General features: G+C 47.7%; 1 protein-coding gene across 6 annotated transcripts in view; it reads left to right on the top strand.

Annotated features, from left to right (window-relative positions):
• LPP (LIM domain containing preferred translocation partner in lipoma) overlaps window positions 1-13566 on the top strand; it is a 344425-nt gene that overhangs the window by 55410 nt on the left and 275449 nt on the right. The window contains exon 4 of one of the 6 annotated variants that reach the window (XM_065639704.1): window positions 13197-13219. The exons of the other annotated variants lie outside the window; for them this stretch is intronic. The gene's annotated coding sequence lies outside the window, so the exon portion shown is untranslated. The remainder of the gene's footprint in view (window positions 1-13196; window positions 13220-13566) is intronic. 6 annotated transcript variants of the gene reach the window in all.

The following is a 13566-nucleotide window of genomic DNA, read 5'->3' as shown; positions in this document are numbered from 1 at the left end:
AGACTGTAGCACCTGTTTGTAAGGACAGGATCTGAATCATCCAAGTGCAAATTCCGTGCAATGTGTTTTGGCTGTTGTCAAAGGAGACGTGCCATGGGCTTCACCTCCTGTTCCTGGGTAGCTGTGTGACACACTGTTGTTTCTGCCTCTGTTAAAGGTTATGAGTGGTGTGGTTAAAAGCGTGATTGATAGCAATGGGCTGAAACCTTTCTGGGATTAGCTGGGGGACCTGGGGACCTCCTCTCTCCCTTTCCCAGCTCCACTGTGAGGTCTCCTCCTTTGGAAGAACTGTTCTTTGCCGCCTTATGGCCACAGCACCTTCCTTGCTGGCTGGCACTTGCCGAGCTCCTCCTGCTCCCTTGTGCTTTCCCCAAGCTGCAGTCCATTTACCTCCTGCCAGGCTGTACCTGGTGCAGCCACCATCCCGTGTCTTTCAAGCATCCTTTGGTTTTCCATCCAGGAGTGAGTGTGATGCAGCAGCATAGCTCTGAACTTCATTCTTCCGTCTGCAAAGTGGGGATAACTCTTCTCTTCATGGGGTTGCAAGGCTGCAGGGAGGTGGTTTGTTGTCCTGCTGAACGTTGGCTGAGCTGCGGTGACCATGTGCGCTCCCAGCCTGCTGCAAACACGAGGCCAAGCCCTTTAGCTGAAACCACCGAGAAGTAACTTCACCCAAATTTATTAAGCTGTGGTGATTTCTGGTTGCAGTCACCTTGGTATTTAAAAAGTCCTCTGGTGTCTGAGAAAGTGTATTGTGGCGTTTGTTAGTTTTAATTTGAGTGTTTTTGAAACACTGGAGACTTCTGCTGGGAAAAAAGAGGAGGTTTTGGTTTACTTACACTATCAAACCAGCCCTGGACATGGTGCAGACAGCTGTGTGGTTGCTGGGGACTTGCCACCTTTGCTGTGATATTTCTGCAGACACGGCTTCAAGTACAATTGTACTGTAGCCCTACAGTGAAGGGAATTATAAACGGTTTGCACAGCCTGGCTTGGAGTTTCTGAGCTTATGAAAACTAGCAGTGTAAAAGTTCTTGGCAGGCTTTTAAGAGCAGCTGTCTAGACACATGCAGTGTCATATAACGATGGATCTTCTTTGTTTGGGTCGGGCATCATCATCCTTCATTACAGCAGCAAAAACTTACCTGAATCCACCATTCCGTCTCCATAAATGGCAAAGACTTTGTCACCTAATAGTCGCATCCCTGGTAAGGGAGTGTAAGTCCTTTATGGAAAGTGATTCTGCCTCTGTCCCAGAGCAAAGATGAGGCTCAGATCTGATGGGTGAATATGGACCTCCTGCCTCTGTGCTCTCCCCATAACCAGAGAGAAGCAGCGGGTCCCGCTGTGCATGCCAAGACGGTGGGAGGTCCTGCATGGGCACTGGGGAGGGCTGCACCCCACAGCCCCCCTCCCCAGGCCAGGGCTGCCCCGTCTTGGGATTTCAGGGTGTGAAAAATTGCTCAACCTTGGAAACCTGGAGAAATGGCTTTCAATGTCTATTTCACCTGCTCCCATTCTGTTTGTTGGTTCATGCGCTGGCAGGGAAGTGATTGTTTTGAAGTTATTTTTATTTGTCCTTCTGTTTCCCAGGGCTTTTGAGGACCCTGCATAGCCCCGGTCCCTGTAGTTGTTCCCATGCAGGTCTGGGCTCACTGCCCTTGGGAAGGACTGGGCTCACGGTCCCATGTACTCGAGTGGCGGATGCCCACCTGATTGTCAAACTTGCGCCCCTTTGGTGGTTTGTCTGCAGAGATTTGGTCCTCTTGGTGTGCTGCCAGCGCTTGAAAAGAAAGAGTGATGTTTTATGTGTCAGGAACGGGGGGACAAGGAGGAAAACTATCTTCCTCTCCCCTTCTTGTGGATTTATTCCTTCAAATTCACGTAAAAAAAGAAAGTAGGTTCAAATCTCAGCAGCATCGACCGAGCCCTTAAAGGTGTCAGCTAATCTACCAAGACATGACGAACTGAGGCTTCCTACTGGCTTCTCATCCTCTTAACTTCAGGATGTTTAAATTCGGTGTACTCTTCCAGCTGCTAGCCACGAAGGTGTCCGGCCTCACCAGCTGGCAGCAGGGCTGCCGTGGGCAGGCGTTGGGACACGCAGGGTGATCGATCGCCTTTTGAGCAACCGTTGGGCAGCCAGCTCACCTCGAAGAAATGTGTGCGTGCTTCTGCTCGGCTCTTGCGAGCAGCTGCATGGATCTGCTGATCCTCCCCACCTCTTGCCCCTCCACCTCCTCCGGCTGCTCACCGAGGACTGGTGCCTCCTGAGAAGTTCCAGGCGCGTTAGTCATTTGTTGCAAGACATTTTTCTTTTCTTTTTTTTTTTTTTTTTTTTTTTTAAATGGTGTAGCATTTAGGCAGTAGGAGTGAGGAAGGTTTCCAAGCTGGGTCGTCACAGAGCACTTGCTATGGGGCGGGAGGTGACATCCCATGGGGACCGATGGTGGCTGGTGCTTGAGCCACAGGGCACTGGGTGGCTTCCCGTGGGTACGGGACAGATACACTTGGTGAGGTGCATGTGTGGGCTTGTTGGCAGTAGGAAGGGAGGCATTCACTCTTACTACTCACAGCGCACAACTTTTTTTTTTTTTTTTGCTAATCATTTCAGCCCACAGGAATTTTTTATTTTACTGATTTTTTGGTGGTGGTGGTTCTTTCATTCAGTCATCTTTTTTTCTTTCTTTTTTCCTCTCCTTTAATTGTTGGAGCTGGTTTTAATCCCTGACCATAATAAAGCCACACTGTTAACACGAGCAGCGGGGTAGCTGGAATCGCAGCTGTACTACAAGCTCTGCTTTTAATTTCAGGCTGTTATTAATGAGGCTAGAAATCTTCCCCTCCCCCAGTTGAGTTTCAACCATGTCTCTTCATCCAAGTCACTCCACTGGGTGCTTCAGAGCATCCCTGTCTCCATCTCAGTACAGCAGGTGGAGGTTGAAGACTGTATTTGGACATCACGAGGAGGTTTCTGGCCACCGTTGAGAGCAGGCAGCTGCAGGAGGTGGGACTGGACCTGCAAGGGGAGGATGGGGAGCTGCAGCCCAAAAGTGCCGGTACTAAGAAGGGGATGGGACTCATCCTGTTTGGCAGGGGTGGGAGGACAGGACAGGGCGGTTGGGTGGGTCGTGAGCTGCTGCCCAAGGCAGCACCAATAAGTTTCCATAGAGAGGGAGGTTAGCTTGATGCTGATGGGGAACATCCCGCTTCTGCCCAGCAGTGTCCTGCCCTCTAAATGCATTTGTGGAGGGACTGAAAGCATTGGGATAGCCTCTGAAGCACAGAGATATGTCTGTAAGTCGGAAGGCAGCTTTGGTGTGTCTGTTCTCCCAGTCCCCATACACGGACACATACGATGGTCAATCAAAGCCGAGAATCTTGAAACTGGTAAAAAACACCCAGCCAACCAACCAAAAAAAAAAAACCCAAACAAACCAAACCAAAAAACAACTGTCACCCAACCTGTAATCCAGGGCATGTGGTGTTGAGAGGAGGCTTCTGTGGCCAATGACCTAAGAAGAATTATTTCAGTGCTAATGAGTATTGGCAAAATAATAAAATTGGGAGCAAGATTAAACCTCCTGCCTCAGGATTAAGTTAATCTTTGTATTTTGGGCACTGGAATGAGAAGGTATCTAGGGCAGAAGACTGCAAACCTGCCTGTTATGGAGGATTTGCATCATCTTTCAAGGCATCAAGAACCAGCTTGGGTTGAAGGCAACACACTTGGGGAAGTGGGCCAGGTTGCTGATTTATTTAAGGTTTCCCATCTTGTTCCTGGCCAGCTCTATTGTGGCCTCGCTTGGGACTCTGGTGCCTGGCTGAAGAAAGCGGACAGAATAATTTTTCTCCGAAGCAGCTGAGGGTGAGGAAAAGCATAGATGGTGGTGCAGATCTTTTCAGGTCTTCTGTATGCAAGAAAAAGCCAGGACTGAACTAGAGACAAGCTGGACATTGGCAATGTGTCTGTGTTCTTCCTTCTTTCTGGGAGCTGTTGTCACCACTCTCCTGTGGGACGAAATGAGAGCTGCTCTTCTGATGCCAAACAGGGGAGTTGAGAAAGGAGACTTGATGCGGATTCTTCCTGGGTATTTGTGATCCAGGATTTTCTGCCTTGGGTGGAGAAGCATGTCTGTCTTTTCTCCTTTTTACTCCTGCAAAGTCCCGCATCCTCACAGGAATAGCCTGTTGTTTACAGAAGCAGCAACAATGGCAAAAAGGTTTTGTTTTTTAGAGTGTAACATTGTAATTGCATTGGGGATGTGGAAATCCTAGTCTGCTGCTGACATGCTGTAATAGACTTTCACTTAGAGATTGTTGGGACTTTGGGAAAAAAATCAGTGATTTGCATCTCTAAAGTGTGCTCCCACATTCCCGTTTATAACCTGTGCATGTTAGAGAGGATGAATTTCTCTGTGGCTGAGGGCATGTAATCCTCCCAGCCCCAGGTGCATGCACCGAAGGCCAGGTTGCCTTTTATTTCCTCTGCGGATATGACTTGAGCGCTGCTGACCTGGGAAACAGCCCTTTAGGACTGCAGCCGTAATAATCACTGGTTTTTAAGTTAGCACGCCCATTACCTCCAATGTAAGTAAGAAAACTATTGCCTGCGCATATCTACGTGTGCATGTATCTTTGTGGGGAGCCTTGCTGGGCTGGTCTAGTTCACCTTGCTCCTCTTTTTACCCTGGATCTCAGGAATGTGATGCCTGAGCCTGATGCTCTGTGGTGCGCGCACTAGCCTTTTTCCTAGACGGATTGATTGGATTTCCAGTAAAGACAAACCGAGCTGGAAGTCTAACAGCGTTGGTCGGGCAGCACTGTGCTCCCTGGCCCTGCCTGCTGTGCTCAGCTCCTTATACGGCCAAAAAAAGGAAGAGGAAAAGAGGGCGCAGCGTGAATACCAGACATACGATGCATTCCTCCCAGCTGCATGCTTGGAATTTGCTGTTCCCTGGAAAGTGGACCCTCTGCACATCCATAAATTCAGGCTCTGTGCTATTTTGCAGGGAGAGGGAAGCCAGCATTGAGCTGGCTCCTGGCAACACTTAGTTGTCTTGTGTAAGGGAATTTCTTTCCTGTGAGGGTTTTTTCTTTCCTTTGTGGGAGACAGAACAGGGAAAGGGGCTGGAATGAGGAAGAGGAGAGGATGCTGGGTTGTCCTGAAACTTGCTATGACTCTTGGCAAGCTGCAAGCAGGTAGACTGCAAATACATCTAATTTCTTGCTCTAAAAATCAATCTGATTCATCATTAGCATCTGCCTTTAAATTATATTTTCCCTGAATAGTATTTTCCAGTTAGCGAGAGGCGGAGGGTAGATAAAGGGAATCGATCCTGGTACTTCATTCAGAATCTGGCTCCAGCCTTCCCTCTGTGTGCAGCCTTTGTTGCTTAAATAACTACAGGCATGAATAGCCAGCTGGCCCCGGGGGCTGCTCTTCTGTGAGTTCAGACTGTAGATATGAGGCACAGGCCCTGTATTTGTTAGATATGGGCACTAATATCTCCGAGTGTGCCTGGGTTTCTAGAGCACTGGTTTGTTAGCTTGGGTTTAGCATCCTCTCGTGAGTTTGAATGAGGAAGGTCAGGCTGGTCCATCACCTCTCCTGGTTCGCCACTGACTCATGGTGTGCAAAGGCACCTCCTTCGACACAGGACCTGAACCGCCATGGCAGGTGCTGTGGTTTCCTAGACTGTTTGGAAGCCAAATTGTGGACTAGAAGCCACGGTGCAGTGAATCACAGCGCTGCTTGTGCATGGGCAGCCAGCCTGCCTGCCAGCACCTGGGGCCATGCGGGCAGGGACACCCCCAACCAGCCTTGTTTGTGCTCACTTCCAAAGGAAGAGCTTTTCCAAGACCGTGGTTGTCACCTGTGCTTCCTGGCGCATCTTTCCATGCATGCTCTCTGTGTTTGGTGGGGACCAAACAAGTGGGAGAACCGGGCAACTGTCACTCAGCCAAAAGGCATTTCTAGTAGGGGAAAAACCAGCCTAACAAACAACTTTGAGTCATGTTTTATTGCCTTGGGATCAGAGTGCCTGGAAAGCAATTCTCTATTGTCTCTTCACAGGCCTTGTGGAGGTGATGATGCTACTTAATTTCACAAGCTCCTTTCATCTAGCTCCTGCACTGTGCTTTCCCATCTCGAGGATGGGCTGTGACAGCACTTGACTAAGGCAATCTGTGTAGCTCTGCGAGGATCCCATCTGTTTCCCTACTTGACAGCTGGGTTGTTCCCTGTTACTCTGCTTTTTGCTTTCCTGTAAAACCAAGCATGTTATTAGGACCCAAAATAGTAGCTCCTCTGGGCCATGTTGTAGTAGGAGGGTGCTTCATGATGACAAGTTCCAGCATTGCATGAAGGCAAAGCCCTTTTATACATGCAAGGAAATAGCAACAATCTGCTTGCAGGTCATGCGTGGCTCAGCTTTTTGAACTTCTGCATTATCAAGTGTATGCTGTCTCTGTTCTCAGAGACTACTTTGCAACAAGCACTGTAAATTATCCAACGAGGATAATAGAGGAGTTTGATGGCAGAAGAAAGAGGAATGGCAAATCTATGCTAATTAAAACATCTGTTGAGTATTCTTGTTTCTCTTTCCTCATCCATCCCCACATGCATCTGGATGTTGTTTAAAGCCAGGTGGAGTAAAGAGACCATATTTTTTTCCCTCTGAGTGGACATTAGACTCTTGTGAATGGATAGCTATGGGTGCAAGGCAAAACATTTGGGGTAGAGCTGGCAGGTGTCATTTTTTTGGCACCACTTCACATAAGCACGTGAACTCTGAGTGCTTTGCGATACCTGGGACTCCTCGGTGCTCCTTGTTCATTAGCTGGAGCTAACTGAAAAATTGAACAGTGGGCTTGGTGAGTGTTGGATTTGGTAGTGCTTGAATTTCTTGACTTTCTGAGCTCTTTACGATGACATTGAAATGGATGATGGCTAGTAGGTGAGAAGACTGGCAGGCTGGGAGGGTTGATTTTGCTCATAGCATCCCATGGGAGGTGAGAACAGAGGTTGCTTCGGTTGCTCGACTTGCAGTTGGGTTCCTGTGTGAATCTGGCTTCCTCCTGAAGATGGGGAGATCCAGCTGCCCTGTCTGCCACAGCTGGTGCTGGGTGGGATGTTGGAGGGGAGCCGTGCTCAGGCAAAGCCCCAGCTGTGGGTTGGGCGTTGTGGCTGCACATCGTGGGAAGCCAGTGGGGGGGAAATGGGTGTCAGGGCTCCATGTCTCCCCACTGGGTGCGTTGGTTGCAGAAGGTGTTCAGATGCTGCAGGTGCCTGACCCGTGTGTGTGGTTAAGGACCATCATGTGTTTTGTTGGTGCTGAAAAGTCACAGCCTCTCTCGCTTCCATTTCTGCTAGGTTTAAGTGTGAGTAAATCTCCCCCATTTGCTTTTCTACTGCAACAAAACACTGGAACTGGTGGAGAAGAAGAAAGAGACAGGCAGCTGGTAAATATTTCTGTAAAAGTTGTGGTGTTTTTGTTTCCAGAATGTTATCATCTTCCTAGGGGGAAAACGAAAAAAGGTATTATAATTCAATAAACACAAAGCAGGTGACATTTTTGCACCGTCTAAGTGCAGGGGAATGCTGAGCTTCTGTTGCTTTTTTTTTTTTTTGTGGTACTGGCTTAAGGTGTCTTATCAGAAGCTGAGGCCATCACGATTAGAGAATCCTGTAAAACAACTGTAATAATCGCATAATGTTCTTTATTACTATCAGTTTCATAATTTTGTAGATTTTTTTTTTTAAGCCATGGGGGACTGTCTTCGCACACATCATTGATTTTGCTAATAAAGTCTTTTAATGCTGTGTTTCATTGGAAGAACATTGACTGCTCCATAAAATTAAGACTCATAGTATCATGGGATGGGAATTTTTCCTTTTGTATTGATGGAGAAATCGATCTAGATGGATTTATTTGGTCACTTAACAGTTTTTGGGGGAAGGGTACAAAATCAGGTGCCTCATCTTTTTTGCTCCATCCTCTCTGACTAGGGGTTTGGAGTCTGGTGTCCAGCTCTTACCCTTTGTTTTCGCAGCGGGCTGCTGTGACAGCCTGGTGTCCATCCCCTGTGTCTGTCCATGATGCAGAAAGATGCTGCACAGTTGGTGCTGAGCTCAGCGTGACTAGAGGAACATCACTTGCTGTACAGCTCATCGTGCCAGAGGCCATGCTGGAGCAGGTGCTTGCACGCCTGCAGCACAGTCATCCCTTGCCTACTTCCCTTATTTCATGGGGCACCATCTCTCCTCCACCTTGATTTCGTATTCTTCCAGCCCACGAGAAGCCTGATGCAGCTCCTGGTTGGTGGCTCCAATCTTTGCCAAATTGTGCCTCTGCTTTCCTAAGTGCCTCTCCCAACTTCCCCTGGGCTCCTGAGGACCACAGGGATTAATGTGCCCAGCACGGAGGCACGGTGAGGCTCCCAGGGCTGCCATCGCTCCCTGACCTCCTCGTTCAGGGGGGTGTTAGGACTGGGGGGGTCTGTGGTTTGCAGTGGGTTGCTCTGGGGTGCTGATGGAGGGTGTGCTGGAGGAGAATGTCCCACAGGTGTAGAGGTGATGCAGCCTTGTACCCCTGCACCTGTACTTGCTGCAGGGAGCGAGGATGGTGCTTAAGACCTGTTTGAAATTATTCCAGTGCATGGTATGGGGAGAAGACAGCCGTCAGACCATGGCCATTGTGTTGTCCCCAGCGGTCCCTCCGTTCAAGGATCCTACCTGGCTGCTCTGACCACAGGTCAACTGTGCAGGTGGAGGGTGTTGTTTCTATTCAGGCTATTCAAGCACCGTGGGCAGGTTAAACTGCCTCCATCCAGTATTAGCTAGGACATGCTCAAAAGCCCCAGGGTGAGCTTTCTCCGGCCCTTGCTAGCTGAGCTCTGCAGGATCAGCAGAACGTTGTTTTAGATCCTGCTGCAAGCGCGGAGCACACGAAAGGGCCCAGAGCGAGGTGAATCTGGGTGCTGCTCTAGTTCAGTTTGCCAAATGCCACTCTGCTGTTAAATATCTTTTCCCCTGGAAGGCAGCGGTCGGTGTTGCACTGGCAGTCAGAAAGCCACTGATGAGCCAAAACTTCAGTCCTGTATTTTGCAGTAATTAGCAGGTTTGGGCATGTCCTTAGTTCAGCCAAAAAACCAGGAGATGACACAGGACTGTATTTTATTGCGTTTATTTATTTAGAGAGCGCGTGTGTGTGTTATATTTCAGGGAATGTTTAGCGTTCAGATTCTTAGAGCTGAATCCGATTTAGTTTTGCAGGAGACAGCCCAGTTGTCCATAGCAACCTGAAATTGATTCCCCCCCTCCCTGCTTACGGAAAGCTGTTCCCACTTGAATCATCCCTTTAATTTTATACAGCGAACAGGATGTCTCTGCATGTGGAAACTTTTTTTTTTTTTTAGCAACAACTAACTTGGGCAAAAAATAATTTGTATTTGAGCAACAGCCTTGGCTCTGTCTTTATTACTGCTTGGCATTAGTCCTTTCCATGCCATTTCCTTGTGCTCTGTTTCAGGCGCTAGAGGCCATTATCAGTATCAGTTAATCACTGCTGCCTTGCAGGGACACCTTTCTCTCATGCTCCGGCCACCTCAGCCACCTTCTCTTCTTGGCAGCAGGTCCCTCTTCACCGTGAAACCCTTCAAGCTGCTCTGCTCTCCCCAGTATCTGCTGTGTGGGTTGGCCTGGTGTGAGTGATCATGTTAAAAAAAAAAAAATATACTATTTGCGGTTTGCATAGCATCAGTGCTGTGCTTTGCCCTTTGGTGCAGTGGTCCCTGCGTGTGGCTCTGGCGGTGGCGAGTGCTCCTTGCATGGGCGATGCGCGGCTTTTCATCCCGACTCCATCTGCTGTTCAGAGCAACGACGTCGTTAAGTGTCCTCTCCACCTTTTGCTAATTAGGGCGCTTGGGGCTGGGAGCTGCTGGTGGCTCTGCTGCGGAGTCCCAGCGTGAGAGACTTGGCTGCCTGTGGCATAGTGCTGTTGGTGCGTATAGCCTGGGGCATGTACAGACCCGGAGATAAGTACGTGCTCTGTGTTGACCTTGCAGAATATTTTAAACTCAAAACCCCATTATAATACTGCTGCTTGCAGCCTTTTCTGACTTGCACCAGTTGGGCTCTCGTTTCCAACAATAGGTCCTTGCTTCCAGCGAAACCTCTTTTTGCGGGTTTTTCCAGCTAAAGCAGTGGAGCTGCTTCAGAGGAGGCTGGTTGGAAGGCGTCTGGGAAGAATGGGAAGGACTGTTTTGCTCCTGTTAATAAAGGAATTCTGTGTCCTTGCTGTCTCAGTGGTGCCTGAGAACTCCAAGGAAGTGACTCGCCTTGTCAGAGGAGTGCCAAGGACGAGGAATTTGCGATATTTGTGGTTTTGCTATCTGAAAGACTGACTAAATTTTTACATTTTGGGAGAGCGACAGCTTGCACTTGTTCAGCAGAGACGGCAACCTTTTTCCACGGTTGCTTGCCCTTGGTGTTTGCACACCATTGTGAGACGTCGCAGACTTTCTCCTGTGCTCTTCGTTCTCGCTCTGCTCGTTACGGAGCCGTGTGTTGGAGGAGGTGTTGCTGGGCTGGGGCAGAGTGTGCTGTGGTACCAGTTGTCCCACCAGAACTTGCGCACATTGACTGTTCCCCATGGGAGAGAAGTGAGCTGCTGCTTGCATCCACGCTTAGGCCATTGCACCGATCTGTGCTGTGAAATGTCTGTGTTTTCCTGGCTTGTTTTCTGAAAAGGGGAGAGAAGGGAAAAAAAATTTAAAAAGAAACAAAAAAACCCCACCACCCCAAAGTGCGTGAAATCAGTATGTCAGAGCCTTCGGTTGTATGTTCACCTGCTGTCGCTTTGCAAGGAAACCATGTCACTCAACATGCCTGGCGTACAGCACTTGTTGAGAAGATAGTTGTTTAATCTTCCTGTTTTTTTTTCTCACATCAGTCAAAAAATTGGTTTATTTAGTGTGCATCATCTGAACATTTCACTGAATAAGCTACCCAAAAAGGTTTATCTCCAGTTCAGTACTGCTTTTACTGTCACATCCAACTGCTTCAAAGACAGTAATGAGTGTATCTCTAATGATAATTTTCAGATGCAGAGGTAGCAGAGGCATCTACTACTTTCAGATGCCAAAACTGAGACTTACAAGGCCTGTTTTTACAGAACACTTCATCTTTTGTAGCACTGTACATGGTTATAGTACAAGTCTCAATTAGAGATTGAACAGAGGATCTCAATCCATGACTGCTACTTCTTGTTTCTTCTGGATGTGATCTCTCTGTGTCTTTAGCCAGAAAATGCACAGCAATAAATGTCTGGGGCAAATTTGTTTTATGTGACTTTCCTCTTATTGTTCAGGAGGTTTAAGGCAGAGGCATAAGCAGGATCTAATCTTTCAAAGTGATGCTCAGCTGCCAGACCACGAAGTATCCTTTCTGCTCTCCTTACCATTGCCTGCCTTCCATGCTCCCCATCTTCTGAAAACTGAATGAAGGTGAGGAGGCCACTGCCCCACATGGTTGCAACCTCCTTTTTTTCCATATGACCCAGCTTTTATACACTGCTCGCAACTAGGGTAAATGTTGCTCCAGGTCTCAACGAGCTTCCATGTGCCCTTGTTTGTATTCCTCCCTTTAGTGCCCTCCCGAGAACTGGATTTAGAGCTAGGTACGACCTGGCTGGGATACGCAGAGGTTCCTTGACTGTTGTCTGTAACTTCTGACAGCGGGATATTTGTAAATTTAAATACTTCCTCCCAGAAGTATCAAAGGAACTAAGGCCACTTTTCAGCATGAACATGAAAGGCTTTCATGCACTAGTGCAGCAAGGATTGCCATGGAGAACAAAGGCTTTTGCTAATCGCTTCTAATGCCTTTCAAATTTATGCCTCATTTTTTTCCCCTTTTTCAGACAGCCTCCCAGAGTACTGAGACTTCAGCCGACTGACTCACCAAATAATTAACAGGAGGAGGACTCTGTCTCTGAAACTTTTGAACACCTCTTTTAATTTTCTTAAACCAGGCAGTACCCTGGCCAGGTTCCAGTTTGTGTAATTACATTTGGCCTAACTTAATCCCTTGGCAGTTTCAATTGCATGTGGTAGTCATCTTGGCTCCCTGTCCTGGGCTGCCATTCACTGCTACTCCATGGTTTTCAACAGCTGTTGTAATTTGGCTGTAGAAATGGGTGTATTTTCTTGGTGGAAGCACTTTTTGTATCTCTGTCCCTCGCTGAAAATCCTTATCTCACTAGTATTTTGGGAGGTAATGTGTCTGATGCTGCAGATGGTCTCATTGAAGCCTTTGGAGCTACTTTCACCCTTAAAGATGGGCATGTGTTTAAACTTTTATCTGTTGGCCATCATACATTTTGAGATTACTTTGAGATCTTCATTGAAAGGTATTTATTGCTCAGTGTCCCCAGCTACTGTGCTGTAGGGACGTTATCGGTGCTGGTATTCCTCTTTAGCCTTGCAAATAGCACTTCAGTTATCAAATCAGTGCCAAATAGGAGCGTGTCACCTTCCTGTGCTGATGGCAGTTGGGCTGGCTGTAAGTGTTGGCCTTGGTAAGAGTGGAAATGATCAAGGAAAGCAAAAGCCCAGGGCAGCTGAGAAGGATTGAAAAAGAAAACATCCAAGGTGGAAACTTGATGATGGACAAAGTGCAGTAGCAAAAGGGATAGTTGGATGGTGCAGGCAAGAGAGAAGACTCCGAGTTGTTGCCTTGGCATATCCTTGGACATGCAACAGGCATCTTGTTTCCACAGCAGGAGGCAAATTGAGTGGCTCCTGGCTTCAGCTCTCAGAAAAGGCGTATTTGTTACAAATCCACTTGATCCTTTGGGGCAAGCAGCAGCCCCTGCTAAGGGGAGACAGGCGTTTAGATGGGGTGGAGTCCAGAAAGTGGTCCACTGGTGAAAGTGCTGTTGTGGCAGATGGTCTGACATTGTCTGGCTCTGTTCTTCTGAGAGCCTCCAAAAGTAGGAAGGCAAATGTACTGTCGCTGCTGTCCCTTGTTGCTTGTTCTCTCTTGTGAAATTTGGGATGTTTTTGTTACTTGGAGCTTTCCTGCTGTGCTTCCCAGCACTGTTGATGTTAAATCCTTTCTTTATTCTTTTTTCATTGTCACCAGGCCTTTGGATTTGAGAGAATTTTTTTTCTTTTTTTCTCTTTCTCTCTAGATGAATCATCCTGAAGTTTGGGGGTAAGGACTATGCAGTGAACATGAAAGTTAACATGATTTTTCATTGGACTTCTTTTCTTCTCTGGCTCTCTCCCATAATTTTACACACTCAAATCTCAGAGTAGGCTACAAGTCTTGCCTCTATTGGCTTCAGTGACACTGTAAATAAAGCCACCAGTGGCAACATTAAGATTTGTCCTCTGTCACAGTGAATAAAGCTTTGGAGTCAGAGCCTTCTGATTTTCATGTGTACTGGATATCACTTATAGCTTGGCAGAACTTTCTGTGAAGTCAGTGAGCACTTTGTTTCCTAGAACACAGATTTATCAAACCCTTATGGTGCTTGTCTGAGAAAATGTGGCCAAGTT

This window comes from Caloenas nicobarica, chromosome 8, assembly GCF_036013445.1.
Source record: "Caloenas nicobarica isolate bCalNic1 chromosome 8, bCalNic1.hap1, whole genome shotgun sequence".
NCBI classification, from domain to species: Eukaryota; Metazoa; Chordata; class Aves; order Columbiformes; family Columbidae; genus Caloenas; species Caloenas nicobarica.
This window is presented reverse-complemented; position numbering and strand designations above follow the sequence as displayed.